This window comes from Marmota flaviventris, chromosome 20 (genome assembly GCF_047511675.1).
Source record: "Marmota flaviventris isolate mMarFla1 chromosome 20, mMarFla1.hap1, whole genome shotgun sequence".
In the NCBI taxonomy this organism is placed as follows: domain Eukaryota; kingdom Metazoa; phylum Chordata; class Mammalia; order Rodentia; family Sciuridae; genus Marmota; species Marmota flaviventris.
Window position 1 is genome coordinate 11,735,680 of NC_092517.1, and position 24,474 is coordinate 11,760,153.

Here is a 24,474-nt window from a genome sequence, read left to right on the forward strand (position 1 = left end):
TGCTCTTACCCCAGCAACAAGCAGACCCATACCCAAGATGCTTCCTCTTTCTAAAAGACAGGTGAAAAACCTCCAGGCCTCTTAATTATGTAAATAAGGGATTGAAATCATGCACTTCTGATTGGCTTATTTAAGTCAGAGCTTAGAGAGTTCCATTGGTCCATGCTAGCTAGCATCACTCAATCCATCAACCACCTGTTCCAGGCAAGCAGATATGCCTTTAAATAACCCCTAGGCAACAGACACCCTTGGAAGCCCTCTACTGGGGCCCTTCCCCTTTAGGATCTCTGCTTTTTTTTTCTGTTACTCTAATAAATCCTGTTACTTTGCTCTTGCCCTTATGTCCACTGATTTCATTCCTTGAATTCAAGAGACAAGGAACCCAACTGCCTAGATCCATGTTACAATAACATAAAAATATCCAGGTCAAAAGGAAAAATCATTGATCACACCAGCAAAGGGGAGTATCTTAAATTCAATGAAAAATAAGAAACTAAGAGATCTCAACATCAAGATGACAGAGACATGAGAATTATTCAGCAAAGATTTTTAAAGCAACCATGACAAAAATTCTTCAATGAATGAGAACTCACACAAGAGATGACTGAATACCTAGAAAGTCTCAGCAGGAAACAGAATACTTAAGGGAAATAAAAGGTAAAATTAAGAACAGCCAATGGGGTCTGGGAGTGTAGCTTAGAGGTAGAGCACTTGCCTAGCATGAGTGAGGCACTGGGTTCAATCCTCAGCACCACATAAAAATAAATAAATAAAAGTATTGTGTCCATATACAACTAAAATAATAATAAAGAATAGCCAAAAAGAAACATTAGAACCGAGAAAAACAATAATAGAAATAAAAATTGAGTGGATGGGTTCAACAACAGATCAGAGGAGGAGGAAAGAATTACCAAAATGGAAATTAAAACTGCAAAAATTATCCACTGAAGATCAGAGAATAAAGAATCAGTAAAAGCAATGAATGGAGTCTTAAAAACTTATGAGATTTTAACAAAACATCTAATATGCATGTTATAGGGCCCTGGAGGATAAGAAAAGGAGATTGGAACCAAAGGAAATATTTTGGAAAATAATGGCTAAACCAGGTGTGGTGGTGCACATCTGTAATCTCAGCAAGGTTGAGGCAAGAAGACTACAAGTTCATAGCCAGCCTCAGCAACTTAAAGAGGACCTAAGCAACTTGGTGAGACCCTGTCTTAAAATCAAACATAAAACGGGCTGGGGATGTGGCTCAGTGATTAAGTTCCCCTGGGTTCAATATCTGGTACCAAAAAGAAAATAACAGCTGAAAATGTCCCAAATTTGGCCAGACACTTAAAAATTGTGGAGTCAAGTAGCTGAGCAAACTCTGAACATGATAAACTCAAATATAAATCCAAATATATAAACATAAGAAATTCCATAAACTTCTAAATATTAAAAGACAAGGAAAAAATCTTAAAATCATCCAGAGAAATAACATCAACCTTTAGGTAAAAACAATTTGAATGACTACAGATTTCTCATCAGACACTATATGGCACAATATTTTTAAAATGCTTAAAGAAAATAAGTTTAATCCAGAATTTTATGATGGTAAAAACACTTCCTTAGTTAAAAGGGGAAACCAAGACATTGTCAGATAAAGGAAAATAAGAATTTCTGGTTAGCAAACTTACTCTACAAAGATAGTGAAAGGAAATTCTCTAAACAGACAAGCAATGGTAAATGAGGAAGACTGGAACATTAGGTAGGATAAAAAGAACATCATAAACAAAAATATGGGTAGATGCAATAGGCTTGCCTTTTTTCCTTGAGTTCCTAAATTATGTCTCATGGTTGAAGTAAAATCAAAACACTGATGAGGTTCTAAATTCATGCAGGAGACAATTATATACTGAGGAAGGGTATATGATCATAAAAGAAGCTAAAGTTTCCAGACTTCACTCTGGCAAAATGGTGATCCCAGCAGATGGTGATAACCTGTATAGAAATATACTACTGACTAAGGAATGGGCCACAGGCTAATGTTTCTTCTAACACCATCTGTAGAGTTTAGGAATTCCCTCAATATCTCAATACTGACACCAATCACTCAGGGCTGGGAGTGCAGCTCAGAGGTACAGCACATGCTTAGCATGTGCAAGACTATGGGTTCACATCCCCTCCCAAATTAAAGCACAATTAACATTTCTGGCATCTCCAAGACTACGCTCAAATTTGAAAATTTATTGGAGAACCTCTCATGACCCACTGAGAGCTATTATATTCTTGTTGTGATTTATCACAGCAAAAGGATACAGATTAAAATTAACCAAGGGAAGACACGCAAGGTGTAATGTCAAGGAGGGCTCCAAACCTATAGCTTCCAGTTGACCTTTCCTAACAGGGACATGGATGGAGATTATGATGTGTGCCAACACACACAAAGTATCACCATCCAGGGAAGCTATACTGAGCCTTGATTTCTAGATTTTTTATTTTTTAAGATCCTGGGGATTGAACCTAGGGATGCTCTACCACTGAGCCACACCCACAGACCTTTTCTTTTTCATTTTTTATTTTGAGACAAGCTCTTTCTAAGTTGCTTAGGGCCTCTCTAAATTGTGGTGGCTAACCTTGAACTTGCAAATCCTTCTGTCTCAGTCTCCTGAACTGCTGGGATTACAGGTATGCACCACCATGCCCAGCAGTTTGTAGAATTTTTGTTGATTGTCAGTCACACAGAGCTGGCCGCTTACACAGCTAATCTTAGACAATAGCAGAATCAAGATGATGCCTTATAACACAAAGTCCCTACTCTAAATCTCATTATGAGACTATCCATTGTGATCCAAAGTCCACATACTACATTGCATTGCTTTATAACCTGGTGTGGACTAAGATGCACATGAAAGCAAAGATACTCTTATCATGCATAACATCCCAAGGGCCTAGAAATCACCTCTCAGAATCTTAGAGAAAAGGCCACATTTCTCCTTGGGTGAGGTTAAATATTTTACTATACAAATACCTAAGAAACCACTTAAATACAACAGGAAAAAGAAAATAAAAATCAATTTTTTAAAAAGATGACAGATAATAACAACAAGAAAAAGACTTAATTCAGCTCCAACATAACTACATTAAATAAAAATGGTCTCAACACAATAATTAAAAGACAAGAGATTGTGGAACACAGGTATAGGAGTAATGAGGATGAAATTTATAGCACTAAATTCATACATCATAAAAATAAGGGGCTTTCAATAATCAATAATCACCTCATGAACCTAGAATTACCAAAGCAAATGAAAGAAGGATAGGAGAAAGCTAAGAACAGAAAGCAATAAAATTGTAAACAGAAAAATTACAGAGAAATTCAGTAGAATAGCAGCTATAGTTTTGAGAATAAAACTGGCAAAACTTTAGGACAAATACACACACATGCACACGCACACAAAAATATAAAAACAAAAACTACCAATAAGAGAAATGAAACAGGATATCAGCGCAGAAACTACAGGCATCAAAAGGGTAAAGACATAATAATTCCACAGTCATAAATCTGACAATGTATATGAGAAGGACCATTTCTTTGAAAAACACAAACTACCACAAATCCCTCAATATGAAATAAATAATTTGAATGACCCTCTAATTATGAAAGGAGATAAATTTGTAATTTAAAAACTGCCTCCAACATGTGCTATCAAATGTTTCAAGCCGAATCAACATATTCTTCATAATCTCTCCCAGAAAACAGAAGGAAATATTTCTCCATTCATCCCATAGAAGCTCAAATTACCCTGAGACCAAACTAAGGCAAAGACAATCTACAGACCAATATATTTCATGAGTTTCAATGAAAAAATTTATAACCTGCAAAACAGGTTTGTACAAATATGCCCAATTAACTATCAACAAAGGTGGACAAAACAAATGTAGGAAAGAGAGCCTTTACAACAGTGGTGCAGGTTCAGTTGGATGCCATAGCAGGAAAGAAATGAAAGAGGTAGGGGGCAATTTTTGTATAAGTCCAAACCTTATATAAAAAAAGTGACATTAGATTATGTGAAATAATCCAGCCTTTTTTAAAAAGAAAAACACAGTTTGTGTCTGCTCATTTAAGGCATTAAAAATGAAAATCCTAGAAACAGAAAGTAGGATTGTGGTTTTCTGGGGTAAGGCGAAGAACAAAGGGAGTATTATTTAGTGAATATAGAGTTTCCAATCTGTAAGATAATGAGTTCTAGAGATCTGTTTTACAACATGTATATATTTAGCCCTACTGAACCATTCACTTAAAAATGGTTAAGGAGCAAATTTTATGCAGTATACTTTGTAAAATCATAATATATTTTATTTTAGTTTTATTTTTTGGTAGCAGGGATTGAAATTGGGGCACTTAAACATTGAACCACATCCCCAGCCCTTTTTATTTCGAGACAGGATCTCCCTACATTGCTTAGAGCCTCCCTAAATTGCTGAAGTGGGCCTCAAAATTGCAAATCTCCTGAATCAGCCTCCTGATCCTCTGCAACACTGGGATTACAAGCCTGCACCACCACACCCAGCAAAATCACTATACACACACACACATATATAAAATCATTCTCTCTATATATATACATATACATACACATAAAGTCCAGAGATTTTATTTTTTTCAATTCATATATGAAATTGTATTCAATTTACTAGAAATGCCATTAATGGCTTTTACTCCAAATTACAAGATATTTTGTACATTGTATTTTTGTACTTGACTCAACATGATGCTCAGTTCTGCAAGGGTCTTTTATGCTTTTAAAATTTTATTAGTTATTTTTAGCTATACATGACAGTAGAATCCATTTTGGTATAATAATACAAGCATGAAATATATCTTACTCTAATTTTTAAAGTAAGAAAAATAGATCACAGACTTGAGTGTAAAAATATAAAGTGATAAAACATTTGGGAAAAAACACAGGTGAAATATTTTATTATGTAGAGCTAGGCAAAGAGTTTTTAGATTTGATATCAAAGGCATGATTGGTAGAAGGAAAATGCAATACATTGTACTTCATCAAAATTAAAATATTTGTCCTTTGAAAATCCCTATCAAAAATTAAAGGACAGGTTGTAGAATAGAGGAGGATATTCATTAATTCACATCCAAAAGAAGATAGGAAGAAACAGTCCACCAAAGATAGAAACTAAACACAGGGAAAAATGTTCAGTATCACTATTCATAGCAAATACAGGTGGCAATATGGAGAATGGGTCTCTCACCAATTGCTGGTGGGTATAGAAAGCATACAGTTACTCTCAGAAAAGTTTGCAGTTGAGTCCAATGCAATTATCATATGACCAAACTAACAAGAATATGAAGGCAGAAACAAAGTAGAAGTGGCTACAAGAAGATAGCATAGATACTACCATTAGGGAAGACTGAGGAAAAGGTACGTGGGATCTCTTTGCAGTATTTCTTGCAACTGTGTGTGGATCTCTTAATTGTCTCATAACAAAGTTTAAGCAACAAAATAACACAAATTGGTAAGGATTGGTAAACATAATAAGATAAGGCAAGAGTCATTCATTAATGCCAAGTTTACAGAAAATATTAAAGAGAAGCATGTTCCTTATGGTCTCAAAGGGTTTAGTCAGTCTCACAGACTGACTAAATTGCGACTCAAATAACAAACAAACAAAAGTATATAATGAAGAAATAAAGAAACACCTTGACTAAGTAATCAAAATTGTCAATGAGTCTCTGATGGATACTGTGTGGCTGAAGATGTGACAGATGTGATTCCCTAAGGACACTATGCTTCAATATAGTATTTCAACTGTGAATGTGAAAACTCAGTCCTATAGTGATGAAACATCAGATGGGAAATTCTCTGTTACCAAAAGAAGTAGGAGGTGGAAGGGGGTGGAGGAGGAGGAGGAGGAATGACAAGAAAGAAAAAAGGGAATAGTATCATTTAAAAAATGCCACTATTATTTTTTAAAAAGGCTATGGAAATGTTTCAGGCTAAAGAATTCTTGAGAGGCATAGCAAATGAATGGAAGACCTCATAGTATGCTGGCTCCTGCAGAGATTGGGTGTGTATTTTTATTAAGGACATTTTATTAGGTAACTGACAAGATCGAAATATGGACTATAGGACAGATAAAATGACTATCCAGGTAAATTTGTACGGCTGACAACTGTACAATGCTAGATTCATGTAAGACACCACCCTTAACAAATGTGTATGGAGGTACTTAAGGATAATGGGTAACAACTACACCCATAACTTAATTTAAAATAGTTCCAAATGTTTCCATAACCATTTATGCTTGCACACACACACACACACACACACACACACGAGAAAGAGCAACCAGATGATAAAGCGAATGTGCCAAAATATTGACATTATATGACTTTTCTTCATATACATGATTGAAAATTTTGTACATTTAAATGCTTACAAAATGCTTACCTTTCTGATTAGGTCTCATTGACACTGCACTGTAGAAAATTTGTTAAATGTATTTTTGGCTTTATGATGTTTAATGGACTTTCTGTAGAATAAAGAAAATATGGGTGGATAGTAGGGACAGTTTGTTCAGGGTTCTTTGTGTGTTCTATAAAGTTCCAAGAGAGCAGAGAAATTTTTTCCTGGTGTTTCCACTTTATATTCGATTCCTAGTAGGGTTCCTGTCATGTGGAAGAAAGTCAGTAAATGCTTTTGAAGAGATGATTTGTCTTAGAAATAACTAAAGACAAAAAAAATGACAATTCCTGATTGGTCTTTGTACATGACCTTCAGCTATCAAAATTGGCCTGTGTAATCTCGGATATGAAAGATCATAAAGTTAAATTTTATTATACTTCAATTATGTTTCATGGATAGGTTCTACAATAAACTTGAGTATTCTAATCTTAAATGAAAGATTACACTGGATAACACTTACCTATTTATTTTCTTCTGAGAGTATTTTAATAGTTGTCTCAAAAACCAAAACAACAAAAAAATGAAGACATGTTCTATGTACTCTGCTCCACTGGGTAACTTAACAGCTTTTTTTATAAGAATACTTTTGGGTGCAGTTCTTAGTTTTTCATTGCTAGTGTCTTCCTGACTTAAAAGACAGTGGGTGATAAGGAAGAATAAATGGCTGTGATAAGACATGCTGTGTTGAAATACATATATACTCCTCAAACCCCCTTGGAGACTTTCACACAATGAGATTAGAAGTAATTGAGGAATCACTATTTTTTTCATAGTAAATCCTACTAGTGAGGGAGGAAAATATTACTAAGAGGAATTACAATCTGAAAAGTATTCAAACAAAGGTGCTATTAGAAACAAGCAATTAAAATAAATTAAAGTGGTGAGTGAACATGTAATGTTTTATTTCTCATAATTTTACCTATGAACATCTGTACTTTGGGACCCATAAAAAGGATAAATGGAGTTTCTCTATTTTTATTAAATCTGTAAGTCATTGAAAACACACAAACCTGCACTTCTTTGCTCATATCCCATTCATCTTCAAGAGCAGGTGAAAATAGTGGCTGGGGATGGGGGTTGGATATCATAAAATATTTGGGAAGATCAGTGGAGTAGAAGAAGGAGATTGAAAGGGAGGGAAGAGGGATAGGAAAGGGGAGGAAATGCAGAATTAATTTAGCAGAATCATGCTATATGCATATATAAATATACCATAAGGAATTTCATCTGAATGTATAAGTAGAAGGAAACAATCAAACATAAACAAACAAACAAACAAATAAATAATAGGAAGATCAGTAGAGGGGCAGGAGGAGGGAAGAGAAAGTGGGAAATATGGACTGAAATGGAGTAAATCAAATTCCATGCATCTATGATTTTGTCAGAACCCAACTACTGGATATAACTAAAATTCTCTAAATATGACTTGATGATTACAGTCATGTATCTTATCAATTGCTTTCTTCCACCAAATTATTTTAGGTACTGACTGCATGAGCACTATATTCCCTGTCGTCTCCTTACCCCCTTATAATTAGCAGATTCCAATCCTTTCTAGCTGCTTTTGTATTTTTAATCATTACTGGATCATCTTAAATGACAACCATTTGGCTCTCAGCAAGGCATACAAGTGCTGGGGGCGGTGAAGGAAGAAAAATGAAGATTATGCATTTTTAAATTGCAATTAATTACAACCACACCTGAACTCCTTTCTTAAAAATGGCAGCCAAACCCCATCAGTAGATTTGATTATGCAAAGTACAGGATAAAAGTTGCATTGTAATTTATAAAAATTCTGATTAAGAGAAATGGAATGGTATGTGATGCAGCTTTAATTTGCTGACAACTAGGGTTGCCAGTTTTTGATCTTGACTTCTCAATTATTGACACCCTTCTATCAATGAGATGTTTTCCTTTCAGATCCTCTCAATTTCCACTTTTCTTGAAGAATCCAGGTTTCATTGGCTGGAGCTCCTTTGTTGGATCTCCCTAAAGTCTAACACTTAAAATCAGGTTAAAAAGGGGATTCTATTGAAGCTTGATATTTTAGGTAAATAAAAATTGTTGGCTTGAAGGACAGTGTTTTCCTTTAGTGCAGTAGTTATTTTTCATGTATATGAAATTTTTGATGAGCCCTGATTCTTTTATAGGACCTTTTTAGGGACAACTCATGTGCAAAAGGAGATTTTTATCCCAAATCAAAAAACAATCACCACTCTAAGTATGTAAGATATTATAACAGTTATATTTCAATAACTTTCTCTAAAATGTTTGCTGTTTTTCTATACAAAATATTCGGTGAATCAGATGCCAATCTACAAGGGACCAATTGAATCTGAAATGTTCTATCTATCATGTGAAATACTATGTAGCCATTAAAGAAAATGAGGTTAGATATACATGGTTTGACAAAGAAAAATTCCTAAGTTTGGGTTGTTAAGTAAAAAAAAAAAAAAAAAAAAAGCAAATTATAGAAGGCTCTAGATTTGCAGTGTTTTTGAAAAGAAAGTACAGGCAGACATATATGCATCTGTATGTACAGAAGATATCTGAAAGGTGATGCCCCAATGTCGGAGACCAGCTCCAACAGGGGGTCTCAGGAGACGAACGAATGGTGAGGAGTTGGCGAAAGGGGGGTGGAGAAACAACACAGACACCAAAGTGAAGGTGCTGATCCCAATCTTTACTTGTGAAGTTGATCATATACACTTTTCATTTTGGCAGGCTCACAGTACTTTGTGGTTACAAAACAGAAGAAACAAAATATTGCATAGCTACAATTAGAATAGAAGAATGTATCTTGGCTTATGCATAAGCAAGCATTTTTTCTTTCAGTTCGTGTTTTGCTTTGAGCTGTTTCTGCTTAATTAACTTTTAATAATAGTTAGAAATGTCCCAAACTATTGGCCTATACCTTGACTATTCTTTCTTGACTTACTGACTGGAACCGGTGCCATGGTTACAGCAAGTGATTAACTTGTTATTAATTTTAATCAAACAAGAGTAAGAGCACAAACCATTGTGCACAGGAACAAGAACAAGTTGCCCAGTACTAAGCACTAATCTGTCTTCTTAACATTAATTTTTCTTCTCTAGATTTTAATTTAATTTCTCAAAAACTTCCTTGACAGGAATACAGGGAGTTTTTCATTAGACATTAACAATTTATGCTCCACAGCTGATCATTGCATTTAGAGCAAACAGATCTATCCTTTAGAAGTAGTTGCATTAATTGGGAAAGTCATGTTTTTTCCTTCATACTTAATGGTCATATGAGAAATCGCAACTATACTTATTAAAGGAATACAAAAACAAACCAGCCCATTCCCAGAAACATACTGCACTCCTCCAGAGGATGGACGCCTTGCGCCATCCACCTCAGTAGGGCCTTGCCATTGCCTGAGTCAGGGGAGAGGCGCGGCACCCCAAATTATTGGTAGTTCCTCCATAGAAGTAAGATATAAGATTATTATGGGTCTGGAATTTCCCCCAGAGCCTCGGGTATTGAAAGCTTGGTCCCAAGAGCAGCAAAGATGAAACAATGGGGATTTGGAGAAGTAACTGGGTCATAAGGGCTTTGACTTCATCACTGGGTCTATCCATGGAGGGATTAATAATTTGATGGCATTGGTAGGGCCTCATTGGAGCAAGAGGGTTATTGGGCACTTGATGGATATATCCTTCCTGCATCTTTTTCCTCCTTCCCTCTCTGCTTTCTGCTTGCTGGAAAGTGAGCTGTATTCCTCTGCCACCTCTTCCACCACAGACCCAAAGCATAGGAGCCCCCCACCACAGACTGAAACCTCTGAAATCATGAGCTGAAATGTTTCCTCCTTTAAGTTCTTTTCCTCAAGTATTTTGGTCATAGTGAGAAAAAGCTAACAATTTTTTTTTTGTAATTTTCATGAATTTTAGCTATTAATTAAAATTTTCAAAAGGGACATTCTTCTCTTTTGTATATACTATTAAAAAAATGACATCTACTGTGAATCTTTGTAAACTATACATGGAAGTCTAAAATTATTATTCAGGACTCTCCACATTTGACCCTTGCCCTTGTTGCCTCCATTGTCGCTCATTTTACTAAAATAAGGGCGAGGGGCAAGATGGTGGCTGAGAGAAGAAGCACAGCCCGAGGCTCCTCAGCGTCAGGCTCCTAAAGTAGGAATACGGCGCCTCCCTGAGTAACCAAGAAACCTCACTGAAATATATACAGAACTGTGAAAAAATTCATAGAGCTACAGAAAGTTGGTAACCAGAGCATAAGAAATAGCACCTCAGAGCAGCCATGTCCTGCTTCCAGTAGAGCAGAGTGAGAGTACTGACAGAAGAGTGGTGGTGGGAAATTTAATAATAAATAAAAATACACTTGGAGAACCCTGTGATTTACAGAGGAAAGCTGATTTTAATGGACCCAGATTTGGTGGGGGAAGTAGCTCAGTGAAAACAAATCCAAAGTGGTCTACTGGGCAAAAGTGTTGTGTGGGGGCAGCAAACTGCCCCACCCCTTCTGAAGAAATAAATTGAAGAAGACCTTAGAGAATGAAAAGACCTCCCTTGTTCTTAGGCTGGCAGAATAAATGTTGTCAAAATGGCTGTAATATCAATAACAATATACAGATTCAATGCAATCCCCATCAAAATAGCACTGCAATTTTTCACAGAAATAGAAAATAACCACCCTAAAATTCACTTGAAAGAATAAGAGACCCAGAATAGCCAAAGCAATACTGAGCAAGAAAAGTGATGCAGGAGGCATCACAATACCTGATCCTAAATTATATTACAGAGCTGTAGTAACAAAAACAACATGGTATTGGCATCAAAATAGAAATGAAGATCAATAAAATAGAATACAACACACAGAGACAAATCCATATATTTACAATCATCTAATATTTGACAAAGCTGTCAATGTTTTGTAGTAAACAGAGCCTTTTTATCAAATGGTGCTGGGAAAACTGGATAGCTATACATAGAAAAATAAAACTATTTCCTTATCTCTCTCGTCCTGTACAAAAGTCAAACAGAAAAGTATCAAAAACTTAGGATTAATACTCCATGTATGTTTAATATGTCAAAATATGTTCTACTGTAATGTATAACTAGAAAGAATAAATTTTTAAAAACTTAGGAATTAGACCAGAAACCTTGCAACTGCCAGAGAAAACATAAGATCAACACTCCTTAATATTGATTCTGGCACCAAATTCTTAACAAGACTCCCCACCCCCAAAGCACAAGAAATAAAATAAAACAAAGAATCAATAAGTAGGATACTATCTAGTTAGAAAACTGATGAACAGCAAAGGAAATAATCAACAAGATGAAGAGAGAGTCTAGAAAGTGGGAGAAAAATATTTGTCAGCTACTACTCTTATAAGGGATTAATATCCAGAATATAAAGAACTCAAAAAACGTTAACACCAAAAACAAATAAACAAATAACCCAATCAACAAATTGGCAAAAGAACTAAACAGAAACTTTTCAAAAGAAGAAACTTAAATGACCAACAAACACATGAAAAAATGTTCAACATCTCTAGCAATCTGAGATTAATTAATATATCAGTTCAGTCAAAATGGCACTAATCAAGAATACAAACCATAATAAATGCTGGCAAAGATGTAGGGAAACAGGTATGCTTACTTGTACATTGGTGGGACTGCAGACTAGCACAACCACTCTGGAAAGCAATATGGAATTCCTCAAAAAACTAGGGATGAAGCCAACAGCTATTCCACTCCTTGGTATTTTCACAAAGGAACCAAATCAGCATGCTATAGCAATACAGGCACATCAATGTTTATAGCAGGAAAATTCACAATCACTAAATTATGGAATTAGCCCAGATCCAGATACCCATCACTAGATTAATGGATTAAGAAAATTGTTACACACACACACACACACACACTATACAGTTCTACTCAGCCATAAAGAAGAATGGTATTATGGCATTTACCAATAAATGGATGGAAATGGAGAACATCATGCTAAGTAAAATAAGCCAAACTCAGAAACTCAAAGGTCGAATGTTTTCTCTCAAATGTGAAGGCTAGAGTAAAATAAAGGAAAGGAGGAGGGTAAAATAAGATATCATTAAGATACATGTAAGATCAGTAGTATAGAAGGAGATCAAGAGGCACAGTGGAGGAAAGGGAAAGGGGGGCAATGTGGAATGAATTCCTTAAAAATCATGTTCTGTGCATTTATAAATATACAGGGAGACTTCACCTTTATGTATAAGCAAAAAGAGCCAATGAAATAAAAATAAATAGATGTGTGAAAGGAACCCTTGCTGAGGAAAAAAAGGAGAACAGGGGAGGGGAGAGAAGACAGGAAACATAAGGGGGAGAGAAAAGGGGGGAATCCTGAACTGAAATTTAATTCCTTGTGCATATGAGTTTGTTAGGATGAATTCAACTAATATTTATAACTATAAAGCTCTAACAATAATAATAATCATTATAATAATTATAAGGGTGAGACAGAATGACCTTCAGAGTTAATTGTAACTTGCTTTAATGACCATTCTTTTGACCAAAGCGATTTCCCTTTGGTGTGAATGAGCCTCCTCTGAGGGTGTAGTGCTCTCTCTCCTTATCCCCATTCACAGAGTGAAATCCAGCCATCCTTGGAGGAGTAGCATGTGTCTTCCTCCTTCCGTCATATCTCCCACATGCAGCACTTCTACCTATCTCAGAAGTTTACAGAACTTCAGAGGGTGTGCCACTCTCCTGGTTTTTGCTAGATCAAGGTGCAGTCTGTAACACTGCTTAACTCATTTAGATTGTTTCGTAGTTTTTCATAATGTTTTTATAAGAAAAACCTTATATAATTAAATCTGAACACTTGAACCATGGATAGGATGAGTCTATTTTGGAATCACTTGGCTATTAAGGAAAAAAACCTTTTGAAATATCTCACTAAGAATGGTGAATGCTCTCTGGTCTGGGATAATATATCATTTTTTCCACGGAAGAGTGCCTATTCTGGACTTACCTACAATCTTAAATGGAATATTTTAAAAATGATTATCTTAAAAAAACGATATTCCCTTTACTCTAGAGTAATTTCTCAATGTGTAAGAGAGATGGCACACAGTGGATGCTCAGATACTATCTTTGATGAAGATAATGGAGAGGATGATGTAGGTAATGGAGATGATAATGGTTATCATGATAATCTAATGATTCTGCCATTATGATGTTGGTGATGATGATTATAGTGATGGTGATGATGGTGATGGTGGTATTGATGATGGAGGTGATCATGTTAGTGGTGGGATAGTGGTAGTGATGATGCCAATGTTGATAGTGATGGTGGTGGTGATGGTGATAGTAATGATGTTTGTTATATGATGAGGGGTGATGATAATATGGCAACTATAGTGATAATGGTTATTATTATAGTGATGATGAGTGTGATGTTTTTTGACAGAAGAAGAAAATTAGAAACTTTCTAATAATGCTAGGAGGGGAGCATTGAAGATTTACACAAGGAGCACAGTGTGAAATGAAATCTGACCTACTTTTCTCACCAATCCTTTAACGCTTGGGTGGATCTGTGCCACCTTTAAGAAAGGAGGATTTTTCATTATTTTCCAATTCAGGAAAAGTCTCTGTCTCTCGTCTCTCCCATAGGAAAATCTTTATATTAAATTTATAAGAAGGTGTGTAAGTTAGTTGTGTCCTAAGAAAAACAAGACAGGTAGCCAACACATTCATATGAATACTATGAATACTCTTTTTTTTTTTTGTTCCCTGCCCCCACTTCTCTCCTACTATGTTTCACAAATGTATTGAAGTACCTCATATAGTCTTTTGCCTCAGAACACATCTGTATTTGAAGCCCAGTTGCAGGAATTTTCTGTAAGGTAGAGTCCCTTCCTGGGATTTTTTTTTTTGGACCAGGGATTAAGCCCAGGGGCATTTAACCACTGAGACACCCCCAGCTCTTTTTATTTAGAGACAGAGTCTTACTAAGTGTCTTACCACCTGACTACATCATGTAGTTACCATGGGCTCCCTAATGGAGCTGAAGCTGGCTTTGAACTTTAAAACCTTCTACCTTAGTCTCCTGAGTCACTGGGATTACAGGCAGGTGCCAACATGCCTGGCCTGGGTATTTTTTCCTGAAGACTAGTATATTGAAAAGATGATATCAGGTTCCCAGGTGGAGTGCTAGAGTTTAGGAAAGTACACAGTGAGGAGGTGACAACAGGATTTAGAAAGAAACAGGGAACTCGAAAACTTCCCAGTCTCAGCATGCATTCCCAGATATAGACATGGCATAAAAGCAAACTTCTGTTGGATTACCAGCTTGCATAATTAGGATATCAGCTGGGGCCACAGACAACTGCAATATGAAACCCTCTCCCTGTAAATATACTACATTAGGAGGGAACCCAGGAAAATGATGAACTCTGTAAGGGCAAGGATTGTAATTTTCCATGAGCTCAATAAGTTTTAAGGCTGAGACTTGCATTTAATTTGATTAAATGAAAATAAAATAACTTATAATGCTTGCATACTCAATAAAACTAGATTCATCATACCTACCCAGACAAACTAAGTCCTTTTATCAGCTAACTTTGTCCCTAAATTCTAACAGTCCAGGACAGTTTAATATTTAATAATCAGAACTCCAAGACCCATCACTTAGCACTGTTCTTTTGAAATGTGAATGGTCTTTTTCTAATGTTCATCCAAGGAGGAGTCTTAAAATTTTTGGAGGCTTCAGCATTATGAACTCCACTGAGAATCATGCAGAACAGACATACTGCTGCATGATAAACTGAAAGTCATCTGAAAGAGTGAGCAGCGCTCCTTTTAACTAAAAATTTAAAACCCAGTGATGGACAATGGAACCACAAATGAAACATCATGCAGTTGTCATGGGCTCCCTAATGGAGCATAAGCCTAAACTTTGTTGCAAGGATAAAACTAAAAATATTCTTCCTTAACGGGAGCACCAAACAAAGGTGTTTAATCACCTCACCCAGGTATAAAATCATGGATGCAAAGCACCTCATCATCCTTATGGAGGTGAGCATCCTTTATACAAACTTAAAGTCACCCTTGACAGGCTCTTTGTTGCCTGCATGAAGTGCCAGATTCTGCTCATCCAGCTCGCCTCAGGATGCACACACTTCATTTCCATGAGTGTTCTGGGAAGACCAACTGTGTCATTTGCCAACATCTCGGCCAACATCCACATAATAAAAGGCAGCCACCATGGAACATGGGCTGAAAAGCAATCCATCCAGTGTTTAATGAGTAGCATTAGCATGCTCTTTAAAACACTAATAACTAGTTTAATTACTGTTCATTTTAGTGTGGATGGCAGCTCTCCAAAACCTAATTTTTTTACTAAATTCATTTCAGTAAAAGCAAAAAAAAAAATTAAATGGAATAAATGAATGTAATTGTAAGTTACTTACAGAAATTAGACTTTTATTAACATGATGTAAACTCAGAAAAGAACACCTTTTTAATTTTTTCTAGTTTATAGTTTTCTTTTTCGGGGTTTCTTTTCCTCCTCTCCTAACCTAACTTTCAATCCAATATGGCCTTTGAATTAGTTTTCATAGGGATACCATTATATTTGGCTAAGTTTTAATCTCAAAGGAAAATGTTTAAAAAGAATTTGAAGCTTTTTAAAGTTTTTTACTAAAATATAGAAAACGCTTAATGTTATGGGGAGACGCCTCAGAAAGCACTCTAAGTTTGAATTTCAAATCAAAAGAGAACTTTATTTACCTGGCTAGGGACTGTCACCTATCACAGAGACTCAGGGTCTGTGAGAGGACAGCAGCTTCCTGGTTCATCCAAAGAGAATATAAGCACAAAAACCACAACTCGGTGATTTTCTTATCATCATGTAAGTGTAAGCTAGCCAATCATAGAAATTAAAACATTATTAAGTGGGACCTGTGCGCACTAGGCAGGACTGGAATTTTCCAGTCAGCAAGCAAGAGATAAACAGAAGCTAAAAAAGCATTAGCTTTGCAGTTCAGTTGACCACAGTCCTGGGTTCAAGCAGGTAATAGACAGTTGCATCGTGAACTTGGGTGGGAGTCAATAGGGCAAGAATCTACTTCAAAGTCATATAGACCCCCAAGGGCATTTACACCCAGGATGTAGCTCACCATGACCATCGCTGCATCCTGAGTAGGGTACAATTTATGGGGTACAAAGTACAGAAAGACAATCTTTTTTATAAGAATACAGCTTTCATTTCAGTTTCAAAGAAACAGCTCTTGTACAGTGTTTTATAGAAGGCAGCAAAATGAAGTCTTAGGCCTGACTATGACAGATCTTGCTTTACAATTGTCTTATCTCACTTATCAAATTCTTGTATTTATAATCTATATTTTTTACTAATTTATAACCTATAACTTACACTCTTACTGATTGTATTTATCAGTTCACACCACAGCACTTAACATCTTAATTTAAAAAAGAACTAGTCAGATTTGATTCATGGTCTGGGAACTCTGTGATACCTATCTGTGACTGATAAGTATGTAAAAGGAGAGTGAGCATTAGGATTTTTAGAGCAATTTTATATTGTTGCAACATTTTCATAGTATTTCACAAATATTGTCAGTCTGCTCTGTATTGGAGGGAAATAGGGATGCTTTATTATAGAAATTTGGACATGCACTGAATTATTTTTTAGTTATTTTTGGCACCAGGGATTGAACCTAAGGGTGTTTAACCACTTGAGTGACCTCCCCTGCTTGCTTTTTCTTTCTTTCTTTCTTTCTTTCTTTCTTTCTTTCTTTCTCTCTCTCTCTCTCTCTCTCTCTCTCTCTCTCTCTCTCTCTCTTTCTTTCTTTCTTTCTGGCTGACCAGTTAAAGTTGTTTTATGTAAGACTTTAGTTTTTATTTTGTTTTTTTTTTAATTTTTAATTTGTTATATGACAGCAGAATGCATTACAATTCATATTATACATTTAGAGCACAATTTTTCATATCTCTGATTGTACACAAAGTAGAGTCACACCATTTGTGTCTTCATACATGTACTTAGGGTAATGATGTCCATCCCATTCCACCATCTTTCCTACTCCCATGCTCCCTTCCTTTCCCTCCTTCCACTTTTCCCCTTTGCCCTATCTACAGTTCATCTAATTCTCCTATGCCCCACCTCCCATCACATTATGAATCAGCAGCCTTAAATCAGAGAAAACATTTAGCATTTGTTTTTGGGGTATTGGCTAACTTCACATAGCATTATATTCTCCAACTCCATCCATTTACCTGGAAATGCCATGATTTTATTCTCTTTTAATGCTGAGTAATATTCCATTGGGTATATATACCACAGTTTCTTTATCCACTCATCTACTGAAGGGCATCTAGAATGGCTCCACAGTTTAGCTGTTGTAAATTGTGCTGCTATAAACATTGATGTGGCTGTGTCACTGTAGTATACTGTTTTTAAGTCCTTTGGGTATAGACTGAGGAGTGGGATAGCTGGGTCAAATGGTGGTTCCATTCCCAGCTTTCTAAGGATTCTCCATACTGCTTTCCATATTGGCTGCACCAATTTGCAATCCCACCAGCAATGTATGAGTGTGCCTTTTCCCCCAAGTGCTTGCCAACATTTATTGCTGTTTTTATTCTTAGTAGCTGTCATTCTGACTGGAGTGAGATGAAATCTTAGAGTAATTTTGATTTGCAATACTCTAATTTCTAGAGATGTTGAACATTTTTCATATATTTGTTGATTGATTATATATCTTCTTCTGAGAAGTGCCTGTTCAGTTCCTTAGCACATTTATTGATTGGGTTATTTGGTTTTTTGGTGTTAAGATTTTTGAGTTCTTTATATATTCTTGAGATGTATGCTCTATCTGACTTGCGTGTGATAAAACTTTGTTCCTAAATTGTAGGCTCTCTATTCACCTCCCTGATTGTTTCCTTGGTCAGGGATCAAGGAATGGCTTAGCCAAGGGGCTGTGAATCAGGATTTCTCTTGATATTGCAGTCAAAATGTGAAGCAATAGAATAGGTACCCAAAAGCTGGGATTAGTTGCTTGATGCTGATAGCAGCACACATTTTAAGATTAGCTTTGGCAACAAGGCAAAATGCACATGCTTGCATTATTCATACACATACACATAACTATTTGTCCATTCTCTTGTTACACTTATTACTGTTATGTTTTTATATTCCAAAAATAATGATGCAGTGAAAATCTTTTCAAAGATCTCATGTACATGTACAAAGGATTTAGTGAAATATGTATACACACACGTATGTTTCACACACATATATATAGTGTATATATATACACACACTGATAAGTGGAAATGCCATATCTTGTGTCCACATCTCCAATTATTGCTACTAAATTAACTGGTGTTGAATTTATGACTTGTGTGTGGCCATTTTAATATCTGTTTCAACCAGCAGTAGATGAGAGTTCCCATGTTAACTATCTTTATTGAATTATGGTATATCACAGTTCTCATTTTTTGTCAAATTTGATGGCTATGAAATAAAATATTGTCATTTCAAATAAGTTATTACCTAATTATTAATGATTTTTAAGCAACAGTTCACATTTATTTTTTCATCATATTTCTCATCTCTGAATGGGCTTGCTTTTCAAGGCTTTTACTGTTGGTTTATTGTGACTATACATTCTTTGGGGATTTTTTTTTTATAATCTGTTACAAAACTTTGACTCTGTATTGCCCTACAAAAATTGTGTCCTGTCTATGGTATTTTTTGTTTGCTGTTTAGGTATGTTTTAACAGATATAAATTTATACTAGTTTTCCTTTATTACTTGTACTTTTGGCATTTTTCTTGATGCATTCCACCTAACCTGAGATTAGGAAGATTTTTCTCTTTCTCTGTTTTTTTTTTTTTTTTTTGTACCAGGAATTGAACCCAAGGGTGCTTAACCACTGAGTCACATCTCCATACCATTTTATTTTTTAATTTTGAAAGAGGTCTCCCTAAGTTGCTTACGGCCTTTCTGAGTTGCTACTAAGGCTGGCTTTGAACTTGTGATTCTCCTGCCTCAGACTCCCAAGTTGCTGGGATTACATGTGTGCTCCACTGAGGCCAGCTTTCTCTCTCTCTCTCTCTCTCTCTCTCTCTCTCTTTTTAATTATCCATGTAGTATTATTTGTAGTTTTTATTTTTATTTTTTATGTGCTTCTTAAGTTTATTTTTTTACTTGTTCTAATTAGTTTTACATGACAGTAGAATGCATTTCAACACATCATACATAAATGAAGTATAACTTCTCATTCTTCTGGTTGTACATAATGTAGAATTACTCCAGTCATGTAATCATTAATGTACATAGGGTAACAATGTCCAATTCATTTTATTCTCCTTTCTACCCACTCCCCTATCCCCTCCCTCCACTCCCCTCTGTCTAATCCAAAGTACCTCTATTCTTCCCTACACCCCCTGCCCTTGTTTGAATTAGCATTGGATCATCAGAGAAAATATTCAGCCTTTGTTTCTTTGGGATTGGCTTATTTCGCTTAGCATGACATTCTCCAGCTCCATCCATTTCATCAGTTCTTGAAGTTATAAAAATATACTGATGCTCCAGTTCCTTGATATAAAGTGGTGAGATATTTGCATATAACTTATGCAGTTCCTCCCATATAATTTAAATCATGTCTCAATTAGTGATAATTCCTAATGCAATGTAAATGCTGTGTAAGAAGTTGTTATAATGTATTGTTTGGGGAGCCAGAAAAAGAACATTGTACATGTTCAATACAGACACCATTTCAGGATTCCACAGTTGGATGAATCTGCAGATGCAGAGCACACAGATATGGAGGGAGGGCAACTATGTACTCACTGGAGGGTTGGATTTGGAATCTGGAACTGTATTTCACTGGTAGAAATCCTGGCAGAAGAGGCTTAATTTGTGCTGGAGCCCTTCACTGGAGAGGCACCTTCTGATTTAATGGGAAACTTCCTCAGCCGGGCAGAGGCAGCCTGGCATGGCTGGAGCCTCAGTCTGCAGTGTGATTCTTCACCTCTCTAGGATTATAAACTTAAGATTCCTAGAAAAGACCCTATCCCATACTGCTAAATCCTGAACAAAACAGTGTTTAGTATATACCTGTTTCGTAGATGCCAGACATTTTGGTGCTTAAATGAAATGATTGCATGTACCATGCTCAGCCAAATGCCTGGCACAGAATAGATAATAAAAGTTAACTTCTCTGTTTTCCTCATGCTGCTGCTGATGTGTTGGGAAGTTCAAATGTGAACTCGCCTGAAGATAGAAAAATTAAATCATCTTAATATACTTTTTAGTTATAGGCAGGTTGCATAAGACTTAATATAGCATGATGTAGAGGTAGTGTATTATAATGGTAGGAACAGAGAACATTGAACAAATATTTAGAGTACAATAATGTAAGTTCAACTCGCAGAACTACTTACCATTTATCCCTGAGCAAAATTTTGGGGGATTTATTTGTTTCATCTACAGTGGCAGATGGATGAGATCATCATCATGTTTATCAAGCCTTTAAAATTCTGAGACTTATATTCCAGCTTCATTTGCTTCTAATTTGCAATAATAATTAAGACACCTTCAATGTTCACTTCTTCATGTGACTCATTGTAGAAAGGGGGTGAAAGCAAACTATGAAGAGATTTTCTTATTAATGATTTGCCTAACATTTGTATTATGAAAAGTGAATTAAGCAATTTAAAGAAAGATACCATTAAAGATGAGGAAGGTACCTTAGGTACTTTTTATTGTTGTTTTTGTGGAAAGTGTGAATTAAATCCTGTTAACTTGTATTATTGGTGAGGTTTTCCGTGGTGACAACTGATTATTTTCCTAGGAATAAAAAAACCTTACAAAGCTTGTTGGTTTTGTTGTGCTTTTGATTCTTACAGCTAGAATCCTTGAACACAGTCTTGAAATTTAGAAAAGATGCTGTGAGGGATTGAAAAGCATTGACTCTTTCAGGGATGCAATAAGTAGGTACAGTCTCTGGCAGGAAAAAAAACCCAACAGATTTTACAAAACTAAAATAGAGATAATTAACTGGACTTATTATGAATGTACCTAGCTAAAAAGAGAAAAATCAGTAGACAAAAAATTGTTATATACATGCACACACACACACCGAGAAGTCATTTAAAATCCATATGAACACCAAGGCAGGGTTTTAGTTATTTATTTTATTTTTATTTTTGATATCAGAGTTTGAACCCAGGGGCACTTAAGCACTAAGCCACATCCCAGCTCTTTCAAATTTTTGGAGACAGGGTCTCCCTAAGTTGCTTAGGGCCTCTCTAAATTGCTGTGGCTGACTTTGAACTTGGAATCCTCCTACCTCAGCCTCCCAAGCTGCTGGGATTTGGGGCATGCACCATTACACTCATCCTTTTAGCTATTTAAATTGAGCTTTTAAAAAAGAACATGAATTTAAGTTTGTGTCGAATATTAACTAGTCACTTTTCTATTAACACTAATGATACAGCAATACCAGTGTTTGAATTTGACCTATTTGCTTGCAAGGAGGAAGAATTGTGTAGGATTCTTTCAGAAAGAAAAAAGAGATTTTGCTATTATTATGGACACAAGAACTTTGCTTTGACTAGGTAGGCTAGGATAGGCATAGGAATAAACATATCCTTCCGTCTCTAAGTCTTTGTGTCTTTGCATCCATGTGTTTCATTAAAAAAATAAAATAAAATAAAACCAATAAAAGGGAAATTTTATCCTCATTCTTGTTTTCTGTTTCTTCATTGCTCATCTTTTCCATTTGTATATTTTCCTTCCTCTGGATTATCCTTGTCCCCTGTCAACATCACACATTTTTTTTTCTTAAATGATATGTTAATCTTATCTGCTTATCTGTACAAATTGGGACCTTTTCTCTATGGAAGAAAGAAAAGCTTTTTTCTTTTTCTCTTCTCAGAACACCTCCATCATTGGGAAAATGTGACTACTGTGGTTCAGGAGTTCCAGATCAGGACCACTGAGCATCTATCACTCATTCGTATCCTCTGATTCTTTTGTTTACTTTCTCTTTATGTTGCTTTTAGTTTCAGTTCAGAGGGAAAGAAAGGAACCTTGATTTCTAATACTAAGTCATATTATGATTTTATTTGAATTATAGCTATCAGAAATTCCCTTTTGACTTCTGTGTATGTTTATCTAACTGTTCAAGATTTATTAAGTAGTGAGTTCCTGCTGGGAATGATTTCTGACCCCAGGGGACATGGACAACATTTTTAAAACATTTTTGATTGACTGGACTGGACAGGGGATGTTACTGGCAACTAGTAGGCGGAGTCTAGGGACACTGATATTATTCTATAATGTGACGGATAACCCTTACATGTACATTTTAAAAAAGAGAATTATCTGGTCCAAGACATCAATAGTACTGAGGCTGGGAAACTTTGCTCTAAGGAAGGTGAAGAGTTTGAGATTACTTATTACCTTCATAATAAGGAAACTCTTTTATTAACTTTTCTATCTGTTTATTCTCTGTTACATCCTTCTAGTTCCCCAGAATGAGATATAATCAGTGAAGGTCATTTTCAAGCAAGGCTCCATGGAGCATAGAATTTTGCCATTTGGAGTATTCAAGTTCCTTGGTCCAGTTGAAGCTGGTGTAAAGGAGAAAAAGTAATATTTTATTTCACGCATTACAAGGGTCATGGGTAGCACCTATATAACAAAAGATAAACAAGGAAAAAAAGCATAATGAAATTATTTTAAAACTTTTATGTGACATACGGCCTTCAAAAATAAAGACACAAAGATACAGGAAGAATTGTGTATTTTTATGCCTCAGTTCAATGAAGAGTGGATCCATTTCAATGTTGAAATGTGACTGGACAAAAGAGGGAGGATGACCTAATGATAATAAATTGGGGGAAATTCAGCAAAGCCTGTCTGTCCAGATTCTTGTCCGCCTCTAGGTTGCATCCTCCCACCCTGTATGGGGCAGGACATCTGTCACCAAAGGGTCCTATGTCCCACTTTCAGGAAAGGAAGGTCAAAGAATTCCTTTATGACCATGCTTTACACAGAAAAGGAAAATAAGATCAGAGTGACCTTCCCACTTCTTCAGCTCTCAGTGGCCTGTGGTGCTAGATTTTGGGGTATCATGTTCTGAGTCCTGACACAGGGATGGCCCAGAATAGTATCAACCAAAATATATAAAACATGGACATGTTAGTCCTCATCTTTAAAAATGCAGTAGTAGAGTAATATTTTATAAAGGAGTATGGTTAGGCAGGAATTATAAAATATTTTCAATATAAAAACAAAGCATATAAAATAAAACATTCAACATCTACTGCCTTTGTATTGATAACATAAATCCTTACATTTTTTTTTTTTTTTTCTGGTCATATAGCTCAAGAATGTTGTTGAAGATACCTTGTCCTCATATCTATGAAAACTCTGCATGCTTATTAACTTTGAGGAGGAGGAAAGATAAGTAAATGATGTATTAGATGAATGCGTGGCTTTCCTCTTGCTTATGCATCTTTAGGTTCCATGACTCTTCTAGGAACTCTTCCTAAACTTGTCTTGACAAACAATTCTCAGAGGAACACAAGCTAAGCAGAGAAGTCATCTTGGATGTTAATATTTCTTGTAAGAGATGCAGGGGAACTGTTTTCCAGGGAGCCTAAAAGGAGTTTCAGAAGCAAAGCCCATAATGACTTTAATGGAACTGGGCTGTACAGTTCCCACACAGCTTGCCAAGTATTTCTCCCTGAGACTCTGGTTATTAACATGAGTGACAAGCTGGAATTAAAGCTTTCTAATATTTGAAAGTATGTATTAAGAAACTGTTTATTAAGAAATTTTTGCATATTCTGGGCCTGGTTTCCCTAATGATATCTTTATAGAGAAAAGCACATTACCCATGAGGACACTGAGGCAATGATGTCCTCTCACATTAATTCAGTCCATGTCTTCAGGTCTGACCCAATAATAAAGACAAGGGTTTGAGAAAGAGGAAAA